Source organism: Helianthus annuus, chromosome 4 (genome assembly GCF_002127325.2).
Source record: "Helianthus annuus cultivar XRQ/B chromosome 4, HanXRQr2.0-SUNRISE, whole genome shotgun sequence".
Taxonomy (NCBI): domain Eukaryota; kingdom Viridiplantae; phylum Streptophyta; class Magnoliopsida; order Asterales; family Asteraceae; genus Helianthus; species Helianthus annuus.
Genome location: NC_035436.2, coordinates 41,278,558 through 41,288,528, shown reverse-complemented (window position 1 = coordinate 41,288,528; position 9,971 = coordinate 41,278,558).

The window sequence follows — 9,971 nt, the reverse complement described above, 5'->3', positions numbered from 1 at the left end:
GAAATGGAAGAAATTTGGGGGTAGGTCTGTTCTTCAAGGAATGCGACTCCTTGATTATCGGTGTTGTAGGGGATATGTTGTTTATACATGCAATCATAACAATATATTGCGATGTAAAATAAAAAGCTTTATTTATAAACAACAACTGTTTCTTAGACCTTGACAACAAAAGAAAATAATACAAAAAGCTTGATTATTTCCAAACAGTGTTGTCTTTCCGTCGGTCAGATGCTCATCCCTACGCTGGATTTGCATTAGTAAGTCTTGGGCAATTTCTTCGGAAATGGCCCATCTCGCCACAGTTGAAGCAAGAACCTGGTGGAAAACGACCCTGAGCAGGATTGTTGCCAGCTTGATTTGGTGCAGCTGCAGCTGGGCAAACTCTTGCTGTATGGCCTATGAGTCCACAAACTTGGCATGTGCGGCACTTCACACCAGCATGATGATGTAGGCTACATTGGTTGCACAAAGGTGCAGTTCCGTTGTAGGGCTTCCTAGCAGGGGGTTGAGCTGGTTGGTTGGGAATGGCTTGATCATTGTGAGCAACCACGGCGAAGTTCTGAGAAGCCTTTCGCTTCTTTGACTTCTTGGAGGATTCAGTCTGTTCATCCCTTGGTTTCGGTTCCTCGACCGGTTTCTTGTCACTTTTTCGAAAAAGTTTACCTTTCCTGATCTGAGATTCAGTCAAGGTAGCGGATAGCTCAATGGCCTGTCTAACTGTAGTGGGATTACTACCAGTCACAATGTCCTGTACTGAGTCAGGGAGACCATCAACGTACTTTTCGATTGCCTTATCCAAAGGCGTGACCATGTTTGGGCATAACAGACTTAATTCCTCATAACGGTCCGTGTAGGCTCGATGCTCACCGCTTTCTTGCTTAAGATCGTCAAATTCCCTTTCCAAGACCCTGATCTCATGACGAGGACAGAACTCCTTCATCATCAGAGCTCGAAGCTCTTCCCACGTTTGAGCCAGTGCCACATCGGCACCCCTATCTCTCACCACACCGTTCCACCACGTCAAAGCTCGTTTCTCAAAGACACTAGATGCGAAATCTACCTTTCGCTCGTTTAGACATTGAACATGTCTGAAGGTGCTCTCTAAACTCTCGAACCACTGCAGAAGTGCAGTTGCTCCTTGTGACCCAGAAAACTTTGATGGCTTAGCTGAGTTGAATGTCTTAAAGGTACACTGAACATTGTTATTGTTATTGTTTGCCTGATTTATCTGGGTGATAAGGTTCGGGAGTACAGCAGCGATTTGCTGAGTGATTAAGGCTGCCAAAGCGGCATCCTGAGCTTGATCACGTCGAGGAGGCATATTCTAAAAGGGTAAAGAAACATGAGGGAAAATGAGTGAGATGTCATTGGATATTCAAAACTGGATGTTGAGAATATCGACATGGCATAATGATTGTGATCATTTGTTCGTTACTTAAAACAAACAAACGACACTGAGACAAATCAAAGTAAATAGGTCAATATAATGTATCACTGAAGACATGCTCGCCTATAAGTGAACACTCACCCCAAGAGTTCCCAGGTAAGAGTGACTGGTCCGATACTGCGGATTTGTACGAACACTCTAGCCTTAGACAGAAAACTCAGGGTACAGGCATTCACTCTTCCAGTTCGCACGTGTTCACATTATTTAGACCCAAACTTTGACGAGATTTTGAAAATCAAAAGGCACAAAGCCAAGGATGAATCAAACCGGAAGGGTTCAAAACCATATAACAGAGGGTTCAAAACCTTATAACAGAAGGTTCAAAACCTAGTAATCAATCATCCAAGAACAGATGATTAATTTTCAAAGCGGATTCGTTATTGTGTTCTCGTTGTGGTTATCACCTAAGTATAGGTGACGGTATTGTTTTACGACTAAACGCAAGTAAACTCGCGTTAGGGTCCTAGGAAGGTTATAGTCTAGGTCAAAGCATTACTAATAACCTAATTCCCTATAACCATTGGCTCTGATACCAACTTTTCTGTCACACCCCGACCACGTAAAACAATAAAACGTGGCGGAAACGTCGGGGAGTGTTGTAACAGAATCATTGTTTCACAACCATGGAATAAATAATTTCGTTTTATTGAATTATTGAACTAAATGTGTTGATACAAATTAGATAAATACAACTATTATCCTCCAAGTTTTAAAGTCGCTAAGGCCTTGTCCATTCCTATGTGAGAATACACCAATATCATCAATCAAGCATCATCAACTATTGTACCTGAAACACATGTGAAAATAGGTACGTCAGCATAAAAATGCCGGCGAGTACATAGGTTTTGTATGAGTTTCAGATTCATGGCTCGTTTTACATATTTCAATACTTATTTAAAAACCTTGTTTTGAAAAGTATAGTATTGCGACATAAATAACCAACTCAAATCAAATTGGTTATAATTTATAAGAAAAATCTCGTAGCCATGATTCTTAACCCCAAAACATTTGTTTAATTAAATCTAGATTTGTAAATCGTTTATGGAATAAAACTCGAATAGTATAATATATTGTTGGAAAACCTTGTATTACAACTTTGTTTTGTTTACCATTGCCCAAGTGATCTAGATAACGCAACGATATATAATGTATTAAAAGCACTTATATATAGGAAGTACCAGCGGCGTATCCACCATGCTTTTAACACATTATACCCGCCCCGTTACCTAATCACTTCCCTATCCCATTGGTTCAAACAGGTTTCAACGGTTCATGTCAATCAATGGTTACAAACGGTTCACATAGTCAAGTAGTCACAAGCGGTTCATATAGTCCAACGGTTCATCTAGTCAACGGTTGCAAACGGTTCACATAAGCAACGGTTACTAACGGTTTACATAGTCAAATGATTACAAACGGTTCACATGATCAAATGGTTACAACGGTTCAAATGATCAAATGGTTATAACGGTTCAAATGATCAAATGGTTATACAACGGTTCAAAATGTAAAACAATGTGTCCATATGCTGGATGAGCATATGCGACAAAATGTAGTATACGGAAATCAATGTGCTAGCATGTTAAGTGAACATACATAGCAAAACATAATGAAATCGTGTACTAATAATGTACTATTGAACATAGTAAGTATATGATATAAAAACATGGGAAACATGAAAGTATCAAGTAGGCACATGTGTTCCACCCCAAAACAGTTTGAAAACAGTAAAAGAGGGGACTATGTACTCACCTGAGGGTGCTTAGAAGTCTTGAACAACAACCAAGCAAAGCTAGAGTGATCAGGGAATCAAACGGCACCCTATATAGGTAACTATGTAAATAACCGGACCTAAATCGGGAGATAGGATAGAATGAGGTTCTATAAATCAAACGAGTAATTAAACTCGTATGGTATGATTTAATAGACCTTACATTCAGATTGGAAAGCCTACCTAAGTGCTTTTGACTCGTTTCGACACATTATGGTAACATAAGCTACTATAAGGCGTCGTTAGCGTAAAACTATGTTCGGATGGTTAACTATGTGCTATGCCAAGTCTTACATGCCCAATTATCCCTAAACATGTTACTAAATCAGATTATATGTCAAAAATAAGTTCACACAGGCAAAATACGGATTTTAGCTTTAAAAGGGCATTTTGGTCATTTCCTATGGGCATACAAGCTAACTAGCAAATGACTAACCAATCCTATGTGATCATAAGGTATAACCTCAGTGGTTATTCCCTATGCAACTATGATCACTAACTAAGCTTGGTCGGATCCTAAAGATCGACCAAACGGGTCGGGTTCGAAAGGCTAAGCGGTTGTTTAGACCGCTTACCTTACGACCCTAAACAAGCACTAAACTAATAGTGTCGAGTTAAACATGTCAAAACATGTTTAACCTACTGATTTGGTATCAAAACAAGGTGTTTTGATACCCTAAAGTAGTTCCGTTGCAAAATGCGTGCTAAAACGCATTTTGACCGAAACTTTGACTCGACACTACAACTAGCTAACGTGGTAATCAGCGGTTATAATCACGAAGGATTATAACTATCGTGATTACAATCACGTTTCAAAGTTCAATTGAACTTTGACTTGACCAATTAATGGTCAAAACCGAAAGTGAAACTGTTGGCCATACGTTTGACTTTCTGCACTACATAAGGAAAAAGCCATAAAAAGAATAAAAGAATGCTCACTAAGGGTCCTTGCTATCTTTTCAACAAGAAGACAAAGTCCTAATTGCTTGAGAATGCTCCCAAAGCAGATGTAGAGAGAAGAATGAGAAGAATGAGTAAGGAATGAATGAAATGGATGGGCTATTTATACTTGTGGTGATGCACTAGGATCATCACAAGTGGTTTGTTTAGCCATTAAGCAATAAATCTCATCCATACAAGTGTTAGGAGCAGGTGCAAAGCCTTGGAGAGGTGGTAACTTGGCTACCACACAAAAAAATTGCAAGATTGGCCCCTGAATTTACAAACTGATGCTGAAAACAAAGTTTCTGCCCAGATGTGATCGTCGCGTAGCGCTACCACAAAGCCTTATGGCTGTCGCGCAGCGCGACGGTGTAGGCTGAACTTTCAAAGTTTGGCAGAAATGGTCCCTGCACGTGTTTAAGCTTGTTTTTGACGTTTTTAACCTCCTTAAAGTCATTTTCAAGGCTCCACAAGGTCGTTAAAGTGTAGGGGACCTGAAATATGCTCGAAAACATCTCGGATGTCGGTTCGTTTGGTCGTACGGTCACGTTGTTCGGTTATTTACGACGAAACTTGAACGGACGCGAAAACGATCCAAATTACACGACGAATGGAATTTTTGCATACCGATTACTAAAATAAAAATATTTTAGTGTGTACAAAAATTTTGGATGTTCAGATATGGCCAGAACGTAAGATATGAGCGAAAATGCAAACTTACGCCGTTTTTTACACTTTTAGTCCCTGTAAGATCATGTAAGCATGTTTTTGCACACCGAACCTATCAAAGCTTATTTCTAAGCCATGTTTAGGTTATATATGGTATGTTTAACTTATGATCAAGTTCCGGACTATAAGTTGCCTTACGAAACGGCAGACTTTTGCAAGTTGACGCAAATAGTCCCTGTAAGCGAATAAACTTGATTTCGGCATACCAAACCATCCAAAACTTATTTCTAAGTTATGTAAAGGTTATTTAAGGTATGTTAAGCCTATGTCACTATTCCAGAGTTTTTGTTGCATTAAACTGGTTATATTTACGCATCAGATCGTGTATAACCTTCCAGAAAGCGACTTAAAGCCCGAAATTGAACAAGAATTGATATGTGCAAATGATACACATATTTTCACAATTCCCAAGTATGAAATACAAAATTTCATTGGTTTGGCATTTGTTTGACGGTCACAGTGACACAAGTGTCACAACCGAGACAAGATACATTCATTAACATTATCTCGCCGACCGGTAGTATGTATGGATTACCATATGTTTGATAACTTCATTCCCGCTTCCTAGTTTGTTTGGAAGTATCCATTTGGGGAATGATAGAATCCGATGAACATTTGATAAACCTTTGTCTTTATAAGGGTTTATCCGACAGACAACAAGGCTGGAATGTATTCGAATAACAAACCACATAAATGTTCATAACAATAAAAGCAATGGTTTTCAAAACATAACTTTTGAATTAAACTTTTGTTTATTCCAAGACATTGTTTTGTACATGACATTGGTTACCCAAGACATTTGGTTATACATGACATTATCATATGTAGTTTGAGTAAACACTTTTTACTTGCCATACAAGACATTGGTTATTACTAGACATTTGTTATACAAGACATGGTTTATACTTGACATTAGACATGGTTTATACATGACATTTGACATTGGTTTAAACAAGACATTATTTAGTGGTTATTGGTAAGTGATTTAAATAACGAGACATGTGTAATGTGATAAAAGCATGGTGGATACGCCGCTGGTACTTCCTATATGTAAGTGCTTTTATTAAATGACATACCGTGGCGTTATCTAAACCACTTCGATAAAGACAAGACATGACATTTTTAGACAAGACATGACATTTTATACAAGACACGATCTCTTTTACACAAGACATGATATTTTATTTCAAGACATGTCATATTTTACACAATTTATTATCATTTGGTTATTTATTTAACCATGCATTATTTCTTTTAGATCATTTGATTTTCACATTGATTTTCATATAATTTTACAAAAGAAAACATTTTTCTTTTACAAAGGTTCATCGCTACTTTTTAGTTAAATAATTCTTTTCACAAAAATCAAAGCCATGAATCCTCAACAACAAAACCTATGTTACTCACAAGCATTTTTATGCTGATGTACCTATTTTCACATGTGTTGCAGGTGCTTATGTTTGACTTTGAGCATGATTCACATAGGGCTGACTTGGACCTTAGTGACTTTAAAACCTACAAGACAATTGTTGTGTATTAATAGTATTCTCCAAAACAATGTAATCAATTAATTCAATAATACCAAACTTCAAGTACCATGTGTTGTGAAACAATTTGTAACGTGACTCCCCAACGTTTACGCCGCCTGTTGTTGTATATTACGCGATTGGGGTGTTACAGATCAGATGATTCACATCTGTAGCCTTCACCTCTCAATGCCATTGTTCCATACAAGGGAGATCTAATCTTCCTTAAATCTCATCCACCAGACCATGTTATTGGCAACATCAACGAAGGGGTTCTCACAAGAAGTCAATCCCAAAACATTTATCTTTTTGCTGCCTTTCTATCACTCATCCAACCAGTCAAGTACCAAAAGGCACTGAAAGACAAAAGTTAGGTAGAAGCCATGCAAGAGGAACTCTAACAGTTTAAAATACAACAAGTATGGGAACTTGTACCAGTGCCGAAGGATGTATGTCCAATTGGTACAAAATGGGTCTTCAAAAACAAAACTGATGTAAGGGGCGTTGTTCTCGAAAACAAAGTCAGGCTTGTGGTTCAAGGCTTTAGACAAGAAGAGGGCATAGATTATGATGAAACCTTTGCTCCTGTAGCAAGACTTGAGGCCATCAGATTATTCTCAGCCTTTGCTATCAACCACAACATCAAGGTGTAGCAAATGGATATCAAATGTGGTTTCCTCTATGACAAGATTCAGGAAGAGGTATATGTGTGCCAACCTCCTAGTTTTGAAGATGCCATTTATCTAGATCATGTATACAAGCTCAACAAAGCTTTGTATGGCTTGAAACTAGCACCTAGAGCCTAGTATGAAACTCTTTCCAACTTTCTCTTATCCACTGGGTTTACTAGAGGTAAAATTGATAAAAAACTGTTTTTAAAATGGAAAGGAAAAGATTTGATGCATGTCCAAATTTATATTGATGGCATCATCTTTGGATCCACATGTACCTCCATGTGTGAAGAGTTAAGAAAACTCCTGACATCAGAGTTTGAAATGAGTGCCATGGGTGAACTTCAATGCTTTCTTGGTCTCCAAGTTAAGCAATTGCAAAATGGAACATTCATTCATCAAAGTAAATATGTCAAAAAACTTTTAACAAAATTTGATATGAATGATTGTAAACCATGTAGTAGATGAAAAAAAGATGACTTGGTTGATCAAGCATTGTATAGAAGCATGATTGGGTCCTTATTGAACCTAACTTCATCTTGACCAGACATCATGTTTGCAACATGTGTCTATGCAAGATCCCAGTCAGCACCTAGGTAGCCAAATCTCATAGCTGTGAAAAGAATATTTAGATACATAAAGGGTGCTCCCACACTTGGTATCTAGTATCCTGCTAATGAGAATATCTGTCACGGCCCCCGACCCTATCCTAGACGGGAGCGGGAGCCATGAAGCAGCCAGTGGTACCGGTGGTTTATTTTGAAAAGTATTGCAGCGGAAAATTTCATCAAAACCGTGAGTTAGGAGAAATATCAGAGTTTTGGAACACCGGATTTTATTTATTAAACAGATGGGATAAACCCATGTTTTGCAAAGGTAGCTTTAATATGGGATAAGCTCGAATACCTAAAACAGCTTTTCTAAATTTAATTTAATTCATAAAATGAGCCACTTCTATAAGCCTTTTTGGTGCCGTATCCAACTCTTATTCCAATCTACTGTAATCACCTGAAACACGTTTTAAAAGGTTTTGTCAGCTAGAAATACTGGTGAGTACATTCGATTTGTACAAAAGACACATTGTTATAATTTGCAGCATTAACAGTTTTCACATTTGCCCCTACCTTATAATTAGCTGGTTCAGTTGTCACTCGACCGGATCTATGACTTTGGTCATACCACTATTGGGTCCTGACACCCAATAGTGACGTATATCACTAATTAGGCTCGCCCACCTAAAGTGATAGAAACAACAATAATGTGCACAATACCCCACTTACTACCAGTAATTTAAGATTAGCAAAGACTTAATCACTGCAAAGTATAACTGGAAAACATTTAGGGTTTTGCAAAGCAATTTGATAAAAAGAGAATGACTCACTTTATAAGCATGCAATCTTGATTTAAGAAGTCTCTTGATTCTATGCCTTCTGATAATTAAGCATCTACTTTATAGTTCTGAATCTTGTGATGATTAAACATCTTGTTTGATAGTATGTTATGGAGTGGAGTTTTCTGATAGTTAAACGTTTAGTTTAACAGAGTGGAATACGTATTAGTGTAAAACCATATCAAACCTAACGATGGTCATGAGATCACTTAACGAAATTCACAAAGTATAGTCTTATTTAGATAGCACTTTGGCATTCGTTAGCTGGTTCCCGAATCAATCAGAAAGAATATCGTACCGGTGATTATCGGTTAGAACACCAACGTATAGAGAGAAGTGTAGAATCGTATACAGACCCGAACGAGTCGATCAGAAGAATTTTACTCAATACGAAAGGCGGAAACAGACGTATTGAGATCAATTCAGTAAGAATATCACTTTAAACTGTCGATTTGATTGATATAATGACGTTTTACAGCGTGACGACACTTCGGCAGCACTTCGTTGCTCAGACCGGAAACTATTACATGATTTCGCTTGGAATGACCTATTTATAGGCATAGAGATTCCGCTTGAACACTTCTCAAGCGGAATTAACATGATTAATTCAAGCGAAATCAACAAGTAAAACTCAAGCGAAATTAGAATAATTTTGATTTCGCTTGAAATGTTCTAGATGTCATTTCAAGCGGAATCACCTCTAAATCTCACTTTCTCGTTTTTCGTGCCCTGATCTAACTAGTTCTATACAAGACTCGATACAAGACGAAGTCGACAGACGCATGCACCAACAAACTCCCCCTCGAATGTTGACGAGTCTTCAGTGTCAAGTCTTCGCATCTTCAATCTTTATCAGCCTTCGGGCTTCTCTTCGAAGTATCTGACACTGTAAGTATCCTCAAATCTTCTCTCTTCTCTTTCTATCACCATCAGACTCTCAGCGAACGATTACACTCCTCCTCAAATGTGGAATCTTTAAGTTCATCAGCAACAGCAATCTCAGGATCAGAATCTTGCTCTTTGTCATTCAGACTCCCCCTCTCAGTAAGTTGGGATCGTAGTCTGGCTTCCACAAGTTCAAGATCGTCGCCTGACTTATACTGTGCTCTGAATCGAAATCCTGGCTCTCTTTAATCAAAAGCTTCTCAGGATCGATCAATCCAGTTCTTACTCAAACTTGCACATTCTCTACCACAAACATAAGTTTTTTATGATAAAGATTTGATAGTCTTAGACACTACTTGCAGATCTCTGACGAACCACTTGCAGAATAGACTTTAAAACCTTTTAAACATAATCTTCCCGAACCTGTTCATCATGTTTAGCACTTGAGATTCTGAAAATCAGCTCTTCAACACTAGTTTTCGAAAATCTTTTTGGTTTTTTCAAAAATTTATGCTAAAACACACATAAAATCTTTTTGGATTTTTGAATAATATGAAATGCAGTAAAGAAATATTTACAGACAATATTTTTTGTGAGTTTGTGTAAGAGG